This window comes from Canis lupus, chromosome 3, assembly GCF_011100685.1.
Source record: "Canis lupus familiaris isolate Mischka breed German Shepherd chromosome 3, alternate assembly UU_Cfam_GSD_1.0, whole genome shotgun sequence".
NCBI lineage: Eukaryota > Metazoa > Chordata > Mammalia > Carnivora > Canidae > Canis > Canis lupus.
The window spans coordinates 65,991,705-66,006,891 of record NC_049224.1 but is presented as its reverse complement, the minus strand read 5'-3'; the positions used below and the strand labels follow the sequence as shown (position 1 = coordinate 66,006,891).

Sequence of the window (15,187 nt, the reverse complement as noted above, 5' to 3'; positions counted from 1 at the left end):
AAGCCAGTTGGGATACACCCCCATGTTGATAAAATAGTTTTGTATGTGTAAAAATATCAAATTATTTCCTAGTAATTTCTTGCTACTTCTTTATTGGTGCCCAGGTACATACGTGGTCTTCTCACTGAGTAGTCTTTATGCTCTTTCCAAGAGTTAAGTAAGCATCATGAGGAGGAAGGGACCTTGTTATCTACTTTAAAATCAACAGTATTCTCAAGGTCTGGTAACATCAGGCACAAAGTAGGAAGTCATCAAACTCTAGCTGGATAGAGGGATGGATGGATGGATGGATGGATGGATGGATGGAGAAATAAGGGGGTTGTATATAGATAGAGAGAAGTCCCAGGACATGTCAGAGTTTCCAAAGAAGTAAACTCTAAAACCAATCCTGGGAGACAACCAGTGAAAGACTTCAGACAGAGATTCAGGGTTGGAAACAAGTATATTGTGATACTTCTCTTCCAGGTGTTATGAGCCACGATTTAACTTAGCTCTGCTGTCAGGTTGGAATCCATCAAGTCCCTGGGGTTAGAGCCTCTCAGGTCCTTCTAGTCAGCTTGACATGGAAAGACCTCACGGGTGGTCTCTGAAGTTGTCAGCAGCTTTGGCCACTGCCACAAATAATTTATTCCTTCTGCTTGGGCTTTTGCTACTGAGAGGGACAGGCTAATTGGGTCTTCCTGGCAATTCACGTCAGCTAGAAGCTTCCTGCTAAGATCCCTCTACCTCTTTTCCAACCTTTCTCTGTGCCAGGGCATAAAGAGGAGGAACGTTTATAAAGTACATGCCTGCTGAGAATACCCTCTAGTGATTGTTTTCCCCAATCCAAGCATTCTCTGCCAGCTACTTCAAAGGCTTTTGAAGTCACTGCTAATTTAAAAGCAATAATAAGATTGACACTGAAATGCTTCCCAGCTGGTTTTTCTGGGCAATAACTCTCACCAGTTCCTTTACAACCTGCTTTCTGTTACAATTTGGGGTTTGCAAAACATGACTTTTAAAACATAGTCAAACAGAGCAGAACAAGTTTCTAAAACAAAGAAGTAACATGATCCTAGCATGGATGTAAACATGTTCTTCTCCAGTTAGGACATATTTCTTAATAATGAACCTCAGTTAATGCAGGTTTTAGAGTCAGTGAATTGTAGGTTCAAATCCTACTCTTCCACTTATTAATTGGACAAGTTATTTAACTTCCTTGAAAGTCCTTCTCCAAAAATAAGGCATGAAGTTACCTCTCTTGAAAAGTGACCAGAAAAATACAAGCCATGGGGGTGGAAAATGCAGGTATAGGATGCAGATCAAATCTCAGATCTGCCATTTTTCAGATGGTACCTTAGGCTTAGTCAATTCACCCAATCCCTCTGAGAATCAGCTTCTTTCTCCATCAAATGGAAACAACATATATCTTATATGGCAGATAGAAAGATTAAATTTTATGACATATAAAACACTGCTGAGTAACTTTTCAATAAAATGGTAGGTTTTGTGGATGGAGAGATGAAAAGAGGGAAAATAGGCAAGATGCTGGTGCATGGCATTGCTCAGCATGCTCAGCAAGCACCATCTATTAAAAAAAAACTGTTATCATTGGAGTGTATCAGCTGTTGCTTTCTAATCAATCACCAAAGCTCAGTGATTGATTTTATTACTGTTTTTATGAGTTTTTCAGTTTTCACTGTAAATATTTTATCAATGTTTAAGCCCAGGCTTAAAATAATAACAGTTAAGTATGGCTTATGATTCTGACACTTTACCTGCAGGTTGGCAGTTCTTCTGATCTAGGATGGCCTCAGTTGCAATGATGTGTCTCCACTCTACATGGTTTCTCATCCTCTGGCAGGCTAGCCTCAGCTTGTTTACACAGGGGCTGGGCAAGGTCCCAAAAGAGAGTGAATAAAAGCTTGGAACTGTCTCTTCATAACTTGTGCCACATTCATTGGCCAAAGCACATCACCAGGCCAGCCCAGATCCAAAGACTGGAGGAAAGGGTGTACCTCCTGATAGAAAGAGTTGTAAAATTACATGCCAAAGGGGTGTAAAATATGCCGATTTTTACAATCTACCTCACTGCCCCAAAATAAATTATAGTGGACATGTTACAATGAGTTTATCATGAGAATTCATATACTCTGTCTTCAGGCATAGGCTCAGAAATAGCCTTTAAGAAATGATCAGCTACAAGGTTTTCCTTTTGGAAAAACTTGTTAAGCAGATAGTTTGCATCATATGTCCTTGGGAGAATTAACCTGGCTTTACTCACAAGCTGTCAGTAAGATATTTCACTATCTGATGGTACCTTCCCATGCCCATTGCAGGATGGTGGTAAGTGACAATATATAAATTACCATTATGTGTAGCAGCTGGAATGCTCTTACCAATGCTAGGAGTGGATAATGGGCAGGATGCAGCTCCTGAATGCCAACCTTGTTACAGGCCCATCAGACCATCCAATTCAGGGTGGGTAGCTTTGCTAAGGACCTAGAAATTGTTGGAGCTACAAGAAAGGGTATAGACAGTGCCTTCAGGGATGGGAGAGGATCAGAATGTCAACTCTTTCCCATCTTAGTCATAGTTAGGGAAGAAATTGCAGCTTGATACCCAAAGGGGAAAGAAGATGGTTCTGGACGTCTGGTCTCATTTCCAAGGTTTTATAGAGACTTTATTTTTAAAGAGCACAGAATTTAAAATTAGAACTTAGTGTGAATCCCAGTTCTACTATTACTTAACTCTGTAACCTTGGATGAATTACTTACCACTCCGGCTTCCATTCTTCCAAGTTTAATATGGGGATAACAGCATTTCATTTACAATGGTGCTATGAGGACTATATTAAGGGAATACCATAAAGGGCCTGACATGTGATAGGCTTTCAACAAATGTTTACTCCACATTCCATCATTCCAGTAGCCTCCCAAAATTTAACATTAGTAGGACAAATCATGAGATCTTCGAACAATTAATTTACATATCTTCTTACTGATATTGTATGACTGTGTACTAACTAAAGAGAGTGAAGAAAAAAGTGACCCAACTTGAGGCTTCAGACTACTAAACTCATAAAAATGCCATCTTAACCTTCCAACCCATTTATCTCCATCCATGACTTCTTATTCCTCTGTTTTTCTTTTCTAAGCTGATCTGGGTGGTCAACTTAGCCAGAATTACCTATACAACCATAAAGCCAGAGAATAATGGAACACTTGGGATTCTGAACCTTCTGCTTCTATATACAGCCTTTCATGATAGAGGAATCAAAATCACCTCTAAAGCAGACCAGGTCCTAGAAGCTGGTCTATCAGAGACCCAGACTCAGTAGTCCAAGGCAGGACTTACAGTAATTAACACTACTGGAGTATCTCTTAGTACCTCCATGAAGAACAACCTCAGATATAGATATATCTAATACTTATAATGAACCTACAAAAAAAAAGTATTGTATGATGTATGTTAAGATGAGGTTTGGCTAAAAGTAAGGACTCAAGAACTAAGAGTGTCTTAACATTCCTCTGTCATCATAAATTCTAAGACAGAATGTGAGAAGGTAAATTGACTTTGCTCCAAAAATTTTTCAAGAACCCAGCCTCCTCTGGGTGTCACCTCCATTTCAAGGTCTTCTCATGGTCCAAAATGACTGCTTTAGTTCCAGTCATTATGCTTGCATTCCACCCAGCAAGGAGACAAAAGGCAAAAAGTAAGGTCAAAGAATATACACCTGTTTTTTTTTTTTCTCTTTAAAGTTCAAATAGGGACCTGTGACATGCTACCATATGTATCACTGGACAATGCTTAGTCAAAAGCTGTGAGAGTGGCTAGAAAATATAGTCTATACTCTGGTAATTATTCGTAAGGAGAAAGGGGAGAATGGATATTGTAAAAAAAAAAAAAAAGACTAGCAGTTTATGCCATTAATATTAAAACTCCTTTATACAGATAAGGAAAAAGCCTTAGAGATGTCACTTGCTTAGCTGGTAAACAACTACCCCAGATACGAGCCCAAGATTATGCAAGTTTCCACATCCCATTATTTCTACTAAATTATATTGTCAAATTTTATTATTTCTAAGGGAATCAAGACCATAGATCATGAAATTAATGAGTGGGTCAGTGTAGTGGAGATCCAGGAATACCTCATCCCAGACTCTGTACCTCCTCCTTCTACTGATGTATAGCAAGGATTACAATTAAGGATTATTGCTCTGCTACTAGTGAAACCATTTACTAGCTGAACAATAATAGAAAAAATTACAAAAACTCATTGCCCTTGAGTTTCCTCATCTAAAAAATTGATATAATAATATTAGTCTAATAAATTAAAAATCCAGGGCTTTAATATATGTAAAAGCAATATACAAACAAAATAACACTACAAACAAGGATGCCTGGGTGGCTCAGCAGTTGAGTGTCTGCCTTTGGCTCAGGGGATGATCCCAGTCTGGGGATCGAGTTCTGCATCGGGCTCCCTATGGGGAACCTGCTTCTCCCTCTGCCTATGTCTCTGCCTGTCTCTGTGTGTCTCTCATGAGTAAATAAATAAAATCTTTTTAAAAAAAGAACACTACAAATAGATACGAGCACATTTTTTTAATATAAGGCAATGAGTACGTTATTTTACTTAAATATGTTCTCAGAAGTAAGCAAAATTCAATCCTGCTTGGGTCAATCATTAAAGACTTTATGGAAGCAAGCAGTGGCATTTTTATTTATTTGGAAGTCAGGGAATGGAGAGGAAAGTGCTGTAGGCAGAGGCAGAGGGACATAGGGTGGGCAGAGCATGGTGTTTGAGGAAGAGTAAGAAATGAGAGGAGAATGATTCCCTATGAATCTTTGGTGAAGGGCAATTTTCTTTGCAATTATGTGGCCACACTGTGGATGAGCTTCATTCTCAAGACACTTTATGGTCATTATTTTAGGTGGCTGCTCTAGCCACCCTGGTCACCATTACCTTGTCCCAGGAGCCTTTCAGAAGGAAAGAAGGCAAGGGGAGGATGACAGAGGTTGTGGTAACTCTGGAGGGTGACTCTAGAGCCCATTTCCAGAAGAATATCTAAGAGATGGGCCAGTGAGAGATACAAAAAAGAGGAAATAGGATACCTCTCTCCATTTCCAAATCAGTAAAGAACAGGATTATGTAGTAGATGCTCCTAACCCAGTTCATATGCTGAAGACCCCAATATTTTGATATGCTTTTATTCTAAATCTACCGAAAAAAATTGGGAGAATTCTTGTGATTCCTTAGCAACATGATAGTAGAAGGGGCAGTGGTGTCACCATCCACAGCAGCCAGGAACAAAGAGAGTACCACTTAGGGCATGAGTGAAGGGCCAGCAACAGGTAGGAAGCAGGCAGGTCCCAGAGAGTCACATTGGGTTTTCTAGTGTGGGATTCCCTGAGTGAATCCTTGACCTTCATTCTCCCTTAGCTAAAGCTAAGTTTCATAGTCCAGCCAAATACATGTCTACACTTCCCTTCAGAGGGAAGGCTCCTGGTTGTGTGGAGTTCGAGACTTATGCAATTCAAGAACTCTCTTTGAGAAATAGCATACAAATTTAGGATTATCAAATTAATTTTGAAGCCTTGGAAGAGACCTGTGCAAAGGAAGTGAAGGGAAAAGTAAGGTAAAGGGAACATCAGTCAGTAAGAAAATATTAACTGGACCTCATGTGATTGGATTTTACACTTGGCTCTAGAATCATTAATCATCCATGTGATGATAGATGCATCATTCCCTTCTCTTAGACTCACTTTTCCTTTTAGAAGACAAAAATACCACCCTATCACCACCACCCCATCAGTTCAGGTCATGGTAGGAAACATGACTCATTCAAGACAAGTCATAGCAGAAGGATTTAGTAGGTGAGAGCTGGGTGAGGGTAAAGCATAAAAGGTGCTGGTAGAGCACAGCAGGCAACTGCCTCCAACACTAGCTCTGGAAAGACAGGTACTGAACCACAGAAAAGGTAAGTAATTTCATGGAGAGGACCTCTCAACAGTGTCTTTAGAGATGCAGCCCACATTGCATGACCTTCAGGAAAGGGATTGGGGGAATAAATACACCATCATCATTCACCTCCCACCCACCACCTGCTGCCAGGGCTCCTTGTTGGAGAAACTCACCCAGAACTCAGAAGACAAGGGAACCCACTGATGTGGTCCATACTGGTCAGTCTCCTGAGCACAGAGCAGGCGAGAGGATGATGAAGATGGGTCTGGAGGAGCCAAGACACTGCAAGAGTTCCTGGTCTCTTCAGATCTGACATACTGGCAGGTTGTCTGTACAGAAGCTTCCAAAAGTTTGCTGGCTTAAAACAGAGTTTAAGAGATTGATCTCCTGATTTTCAATCTCTGCCATAAAAATGGCTCTGACCAAAGATAATAAAAGCAGCTATATAACTGTGTCCTATACCCCCTAAAAATGGAATGCTTGAACTAGACTTTAAAATCTAACTTGGGGCCCATCATGATGTTTCTCAGTGCCTCCTTCCTCATCTGCTTCACAAGATTGTTGCAATAACTCACTCAGATCATAAAATTTGTGCTCTGTAACCTGTAAGTCAGCATGCAAAAGTTAGTCCTTATCAGAACTAAATAGTGGAGCACCTGGGTGGCTCAGTCAGTTAAGCATCTGACTTGATTTCGGCTCAGGTCTGGATCAAGCCCTTTGTGGAGCTCTGTGCTCAGCAGAGTCTGATTGTTCCTTTCCCTTCCTTCTTCTCCTCCCCTCACTCATTCTCTCTCTCTCTCAAATAAATTTTTTAAAATGTTTAAAAAAAACTAAGTAGTAACAGCAATAAGTACTATTTTTTGAGGTTTGTTCTATATTCTTGAACTAAATAATACTTAGTTCTTTCAAATAATCCTATCAGGAAGATGCTATCACCTCCCTCATTTTACAGATGAAGGAAATGAGACCAAGAGGCATTACATAATTTACTCAAAGCTATGCAAGAAAAACAGCACCTCTCAAATATTAGCGCACCACAGAATTCACCTATGTCAGAACCAGCCAATAAAAGGCAAATTCTGATTAAGAAAGTGCGATGGGGCCTGAGATTCTGAATTTCCAACTAGTTATTATTATTTTTATTTTTTAATATTTTATTTATGTATTCCTGAGAGACACAGAGAAAGAGACAGAGACCCAGGTAGAGGGAGAAGCAGGCTCTCTGCGGTGAGCCGGATATGGGACTCGATCCCAGGACTCCAGGATCACACCCTAAGCCGAAGGCAGATGCTCCACTGTGGAACCACCCAGGCGTCCCCCAACTAGTTATTATTGCTAGTCCAATAATCATGCCCTGAATAGCAGGGAACTAAGATGGGGAAAGCAGAGTAACAAACCCAGTAATCTGGATTACTTGAGTCTGGATGTTAAACCCCTATACCAACAAATAGCATTGATACTCCCTTAATGTAAAGGGCCTTTGGAAGAGGCCAGGCCTGGGGACATTGGCTGCACAAGCACTTAGGTGACAGGATGTAGGAGAGGACAGCTGTGAGGGAAGAGCAGATCTTATAGCCATAACTGGAACCTAGGTGGAATTGAAGACCTGATTACCTCCCTTCCCTTCTCATCAACTGGGCCCCAAGTCCTAGAACTTCCACCTCTTCTTTCCCACTCCCACTGTCATGGACATACTTCAAGTTCAAATTCCAGCTCTGGCATTTATTAGCTGGGTGACCCTTTCACTCTTTTTTTGCCAGAAGAAAGAATACATGGATTGTAGTACGGGATGGACCAGTGAATATATATATTGAAAATGCTTAGAAGAATGCCTGGCAAACAGTAAGCATATAAACCAGTCAAAGAGCATCATCACTGATCTCCTTGACTTGAGACTAATTCCCCTCTGATCCATCTTCACTGGCTTCTGACCCCTTGGTGATAGCCTTTGCCTTCAGTGTAGCACCCTTGGTTGTTCCTTCAGGTCCTGGTTCCTGCTATGGTCTTATACTCTGATTATAGCAAATGACCCACCTTCCCTGAAATTAGTATTTACCTTTTAGCTTTTGACACTTGCATACGCCACTTCCTCTGCTTGGCCTGCATTCTTTTTTTAAAAAAAAATATTTTATTTCTTTATCTCAGAGACAGAGAGAAAGCATGAGCAAGGGGAGAGGCAGAGGGAGAGGGAGAAGCAGAATCCCTGATGAGCAAGAAGCTCTGATGCAGGGCTCAATTCCAGGACTTGGGGATCATGTCCAAAGGCAGATGCTTAATTGACTGAGCCAACCAGGCACCCCAATACTCTGAATCTCTCAAGATCAGACTCAAACACTGCATCTTCTATAAGCCAGTCCCAATTCACCTGCTCTCCCCCAGACATGACTAGTGTTTCACTGCCCCAGAATACTCTAAATCTTCTATTATGAGTGTCAGATAGTGATCATTTACCCATATCCATATCATCTGAGCCCATATAATGTACCCCTTGGACCTAATCCATATCCTTGCATATGATGAAGAGATGCTAGGGGTTTGATGAAAGATAAAATAGAAAGCAAACGAAGAAAAAAAAGGAATAAAGGAAGGGGGAAAGGGGGTTGGGTCAACTTGTGCTGCTGTGCACCTGGGTTTCCAGGGCGACAGAGCTGGCTCACATTAACCCATCAATACAAAGATTCTCCCTCCTTAGAAACAGATTTTATTTCCAAAAGTCTGTAAGACAAAATCTCCCTGGTTGTTTGGGCTGAACCCACATACTTCCCCACTGAAGTGAGGTTGTATTGCAGGCTTCCATATGATGATGGAAGTCAGAAGCATTCATTTATGGATTAGCCTCAGATCAGTTCTGGAAAGCCTTTGTCATCTTTCAAGCCACCAAGCAAGAGACTGTTTCTTAGGGAAAATGCCTTCTGAATAACAACCGAACTTCTAGGATTGGCTTCCCTAATGTGGCAGATGGAGAGACTGAGGAAGAATACAAGATGGGAGAACTTGCTAGGTCAAAACTGGGGAGTAAATTTTTACCGGTAAAGTATTTATTCATTTCATTTGCAGAGTGGATGACACCTACTCCCTGCCTGTGTGTCTGTGGAGCTGTAAGAATCTACCATTGTGGCCTCTGATGTGACATTTGATGAAGATTTTGTGAACTGGGAGTACTCAGTGCTGAAACACTGAGCAGTATCAATACCTACCACTTCTCTACCACAACAATGCTGTGAGATTAGGACTTCTGGCACCAACATTCTATAGAAACAGTTGAAGGGTCTAGTTTTGTAGTCAACAGCTAGTGAACAATTCCCACAAAAAGACAAATCCATGCAAGGCCTCACCTCCAGAACCTGTGAATGTGACCTCACTTGGAACAAATGTCTTTGAAAATATAATTAAGTGGAGGATCTTGAGATGAGGAGTTCTCTGGAACCATTTGTGTAGGCCCTAAATCAAGTGACACATGTCCATATAAGGGATACAAAGAAGACACACAGAGAAGAAGGCAATGGGAGGATAGATCAGAGACAGAAGTGGCCACAAGCCAGGTGATGCCAATAGCAGCCAGTGGCAGGGAAAGGCAAGGGAGAAATTCTCCCTGAGAGCCTTCAGAGGGAGTGCAGACCTACTGGTTCCTTGATTTCAGCCTCTGGCCTCCAGAACTGTAAGAAAATAAGTCTGTGTTGTTTGAAGCCACCAAGATTGTGGTCATTTGTTATAGCAGCCTCAGGAACAAATACAGTGTTGAAACCAGGATCCAGATCCAAGTCTGCCTGGCCCTGCTCTGTAACTTGGGACAGGTAATGTACATTTCAGAGACTGTTTCTTCAATTGTAAAAGGAAGTTACAGCAAAGATTAAGTGAAGTAATGTGCTCATATGAAGTACCTGACACATTGCTTAGGAGGAAGACCTCAGCCATACCTCAGTGGAGTTTATGGATCCAGTAGGGCACAGAAGGAAATGAAACTCAGGAGGCCTCAAAGTTTGGGTTCAGAAGACCTAACAATATTTTTTTGCCATTTCCTGGCTGTGTGATTTTGGTCAATTTCTTAACTTCTCTGAGCCTGAGTTTCCTCATTAGCAAAGTGAAGGTAATATCTACCTTCTGGGACTGTTCCAGAGACTACATAAGATCATGGCAAAACATAGCATAATAAAGATAAAGATACTTGGTTTTACTTTCTACCTTCTAGGTTGCTCAGAATTAGAAACATAAGCCAGTTTCTCTTCCTAGGATATCTCCTATATGCATAAGGCAAGGTATGCTTACACTATTTTCAAATATTCAGTGAAAACTCTACTTTCAACTTCAGGTGGGGCCCGCATTGAGTCCACACTAGGCTAATCGCTAGAAATACAGAGTTGAATACGGATGAGCAGAACTCATTTAACCAACTTAAAATTCTCTCAGAATTCATGATTTGAGCACTCTGAACTGAACTTGAACCCTTTGGCATTCGAATTGGCTTATACAGTTTTGATTGCAAGAGAAGAGAATTTTAAAAAGTCATTAAACAAGGTGAAAAGCCTTATTGGACACGAATTGGCTCTTAAAGAATATTACAATGATATAAAGCTCAAATGGGTCAGAAATTTATGAAAGTCATTTCCCTTAAATAAAACATGATTTTAAATATTCAAGGGAGAACACTTTGCAAAATGTACTTGGTGTTTTAAAACATCTGAAGAACTCCAAGAGTTTTTGCTCATGCCAAAGACAGTGTGCTGAATTTCAAGACAGCTGCATCAGAACTGGGTGCTCTACTGGGCCCTGGCCTATGTGCTGAGCCACCTGCACAGCCTTACTGGTCTCAGGGAAAAAGCACACTAAGCAATTCTTGTCCACCCAACCAAGGAGGTCACTTAAAACTGGACACTGGGCACACAGATTGGAGCCCCATTTGGTACTGGATACATTGGAAATGCCTGCCTGTTAAATAGAATGTGAACTTCTTGAGAGTAAATAATAGGTATTTTTCATTGTTACATTTTCCAACACTTAATACAATGAGGCAGTTGGTAAGTGGGGGATAGATGGCTGAGTAGGTGAATAATTAAAAGAAAGAAGGGGAGAAAGAGGAAAAACCAGTTATAGATCAGACAAACAGATGATAAGGATGATGATGAAGATGATAGATAGATAGATGATAGATAGATAAATAGATGATAGATAGAGATGATAGATAGATAGATAGATAGATAGATAGATAGATAGATAGATAGATGATAGAAGATGTATAGAAGGATGTATAAATAAAAAGATGGAAGAATAGATGATGAATGACAAATGGATGAAAGGAAGAAGGAGGCAAAGATTGATGGATGGGTGGATGGATAGATGAAGATAGTGTCTACCCAGGAATTACTGCTTAAATGAACTAACAATCCACACTTGAAGATTCTAGTCCCAAATTTTCCAAAAGGTCACATTTACCTTTTAAAACAGTGGTCTATAATGCCTTAACCTGAAAATAATATACGATATCTTCTGGTTGTTCTTTCTTGTTAACAAAGAAGTAGATAAGCAGCAATGTAGTAAAGCAACTGGAGTCAGAGAATCTACACTCCAGTGTAGAACCTGACACCTCCCACCAATCTGGTCATGGCTAGATCACTTCTACGTCTTGGAATCCTGTGTCATGATTTCTAAAATAAAAATGGATCCAATACTGCTCACTGGCTATCAAACAAACATGTTCCCTTTTACCTGCTAGCATGATTTTCATTTGATTCAGAAGCAATTTGCCCAGTCCCTGAAGGTCATGACTGGTTTATGTCATAGAATCTCATTCACATTTGCCAGTTAGTCAATTCTAGCCAATAAGAAATAAGGGGGAGTCTAGAATTTCTGGGGATTTAAAAACAAACAAAAAAATAGCTGACTAGGGGGAAAGCTCCTGGGCCATCATCTCTTTCCTTCCTGCTTTGGGTTGTGTTTTATGAAACCTGGAAGCTTGGAGCTCAAGCAGCAGCTATTTTATAGCCATGAAAAGGAAAACAAGGAATTTCAATTCTGACCCATACTTTTGACATTGTTGCAGCTAATAAGTCAAATTCAGAATCTACCTACATTCACCGTCTTGCTATCTTAGATCTATAAAAAGTGGGTATCACATATCATACTTTCCATATGTCAGCTGTTTACATAAATGAATTTATTTCACTGTCACAACTATAGCTTTTATTATACCTACTTCACAGATGAAAATAATAAGACACAAAGATGTTAAGAAACTTGTCTACAATGACAGCTGGTACCTGGCAGAAATTAGATTTGATTACCAATAATGGTCATCATCCCACCATAGTGCTTTCTCTCATTTGCTAAGTGTTTAAGCCAACACTATACCAAGTTATACAAAGCCTATCTTGCATGATTGTTGTGAGCACATGTTGGTGCCAGTGTATCATGTAATCTTCAATGCAACTCTAAGACATATCTTATATTTTTCTCAAATGTATAAATTAGGAAAATGATGAATACCAAGGTTGAATCATCTGCCAAAGCCCACACAGCAGGTAAGTGGCACAGCTGGGATGGAAGGACACTGATTTCTCTGGCTCTGAAGCTGTTTCACTTTCTGTTTCTGTGCCCCACCTTCCTAGGAGATCCTCATTTCTTTGCACAGTGTAAGGAGGCCCAAAAGAATCCTCAGTGATGCTAATGAAATCGAGTCCTAGGTTGAAAACAGTCCAGCAGGCCAGTGAGGGGATTTGGGAGCAAATCCCAAAGGAGTGTTTAATACTCTGAAATGCTCCTATAGTCTACTCTCCTCTGATCCAACCCCTCAAAGGTCACCTATTCCCCTCGCTCTATAATTTAAAGATATGTTCATCCTTAGGGACTTAGCACTTACAGTTTCAAAAACCATGTTCCTGCCTTGGCATGGGTCATTTCACTCTTGATGCAAAGAAACACTACCAACACCCATCTCATCTATAAACTGAATTGGTCCTCACAATGCCCTGAGCTAAGCCTATTGTGTTTGGAAGAGACTGGGATGTAATTAGAGAGGGAACAAGTCGAAGAAGAACACAAGGGATGATGAGTGACCAAGAATCAGAGACCTTGTCACCTAAAAAGCACCAGAGATCATGAGGTCTAACATCTTTAATTTATAGGCAATGAATATGAGACTCAGAGACATTCATTAATAATTGCAACTGTCGTTCACACATCATCCACTGTGATTGTTCTAATTCATTTAATCACTATTAAAAAAAATCTTAACAATAGGTGATATCTCGAAGATAAAACTAATGCTCAGAAAGACTAGAGGTTCACAGAGCTAGTAAGTGGCATAAGCACACAATGCAGGCAAGATTTCTATCCTCAGACAACAGTTCTTTATAGTTACTGAGCTTGTTGAAGCCCCTAAGGAGGGACTGACATTCAAAAAAAGAAATCAAGGAGTTAGAAGACGAGAGTCTAAAAGGACACTGAGAATGAAGGAGAGACTCAGGAGTAGGCCTGAGAAATGCATGTAAACATGTGTGCAACATGGTTGTAGAGGAGGAAAGGTACCAAAGTTCTAGCTTTAGCAGATTCTCACAGCCACCTATTAAAGTCTGCTAAGAACACAGGTTTGGTGGGATGGGGTGGAGGTGGAAAGAAGTAGTGATAAATGAAGGCACCACTGTGTGTGTGTGTGTGTGTGTGTGTGTGTCCTTGCCCTTTCAGTACACAGTCTGTGTTTTTTCTAATAGGTGGAGTTTTCCTCATGGTTTTTGAAAAGTTCTGAGAAGCTAAGCTGAGAAAAGAATGGAAAAAGAAATTACAAAGAGAAATATGGCTGCCACGAAGTTGGGAAGGCACCACTGTGCATTAGTTGTTTGTGGCAAGTAGGTGGGGTGATGGAAACACAATTTAGCTCTCACTACACACTTTTGGTGCCTTTGTTGAAATTACAAAACAGTCAATCCACCCATGAGCTTCCTTCTCACTGAAATTAAAAGCTAACCAACAGCACCCCTGCCAGCTTTTTCTTCTTGCTAAGACAAGTTTAGCATGGAGGAAGACCTCACTGTGACAGAGTTTGAGAGTTAATTATAAGATTCTAGGTATTGCTCCTCCACTCACTTGTGGTGATGTTGGTAACCCATGCCTTGCTCTGAGGTTGTTTTTCATCTGTAAAATGCAGACAGATAACCATACCTGCTGGCTTTCTTTCCTCTGACTTCAGTCACAGGACATTGGCATGCACTATTCCTTCAGCCTGGAATACACTCCCCAGCACTTTCCTTATCAGACAGTTTCCTAGACATGTCTCTGAACCCTCGCAGACTCAAAGAAGTTGTCCTTCTACATTCATCACTGTAGCTGCTTGATGGCATTTCTCACCTATAAAGACTGAAACTTCCCCCGAAGTAAGGGTTTGTGTCTGTTTTTGCTTGTCATTACAGCCCAGAGCCCATGCCCTGTGCCCTTCATGGAGTGAGCATTCAAAATTGTATGCTGAATTACTGATTCTCTTTCAAAGGGTTGTCTTAAAGATCAAAGAATTTAATGTATCAGAAGGAGTTGTGTGAAATTCTTTTCCTTTTCTTATTTCTTAGCACCAAACAAATGTGAATTATGATAATTATCTTGGAGAGAACATGTATACAAACTCAAGAATCATATGGGGTGGGGTTTGTTTTGCCATGAACCCTCTACTCTCTCCTCTCATGCCTGTAGTTGCATGTGTAGCATTCCAGTCCTGCTTCTTTGACCTTGAGAAGGTGAGGTGACCTGAGAGAGAGCACGTAAAGCATTTGTGCATTGCCTGAGAAATTGTGAGTGGTCAATTAATGATAGTTTTCTTCTTTCCCTTTGGTTTATGTGATCATTGTGAAGAAAACATCAGATGATGGTGATAAAAAGTCTTTTTAGAGGAGGTATCATTTGACATTACTATTATTTTCTGAGGATGTGCCAGACTTCCTTTCCCTAATTTCACACAATTTAACAGAAATCATTTACCTTTAGCAGATAGGAAGACCTCTTCTCCATGCTCTGGTTTCTTGTTACACCTTAACTTCTCTCTGGGGTAGAGTCATTCACCTCGTTGCTGGCAGTATCATTGGTCCATTGGGTGGAGCTCATCTACAATAACCTCAAACCCTGGAGATTTGGTCTTTATCTTCCCTTCCCCATCTGGAGTAGTGAGAAGAGTAATTTAAACTAGGGGACTTAGGCTATAGACTCAAACCTTACCAGGTTGTGCTACCCCAAGGCCAAGGCAGGAGTTAGGAGTTAGCAAGACCA

The 15,187-nt window shown here is 40.6% G+C and overlaps 1 long non-coding RNA gene across 23 annotated transcripts in view; it reads right to left on the bottom strand.

Annotated features, from left to right (window-relative positions):
• LOC102156687 overlaps positions 1-15,187 on the bottom strand; it is a 214,232-nt gene that overhangs the window by 174,136 nt on the left and 24,909 nt on the right. For 19 of the 23 annotated variants that reach the window (XR_005357204.1, XR_005357199.1, XR_005357213.1 and 16 more), the window contains exons 3-4: positions 14,903-15,076; positions 1,758-2,000 (exon numbers count right to left, since the gene is read on the bottom strand). This is a non-coding gene — a long non-coding RNA (uncharacterized LOC102156687). Of the gene's footprint in view, positions 1-1,757; positions 2,001-6,117; positions 6,303-14,902; positions 15,077-15,187 lie in introns of all 23 variants that reach the window. The other 4 variants (XR_005357203.1, XR_005357223.1, XR_005357222.1 and 1 more) reach the window with 4 other exon arrangements.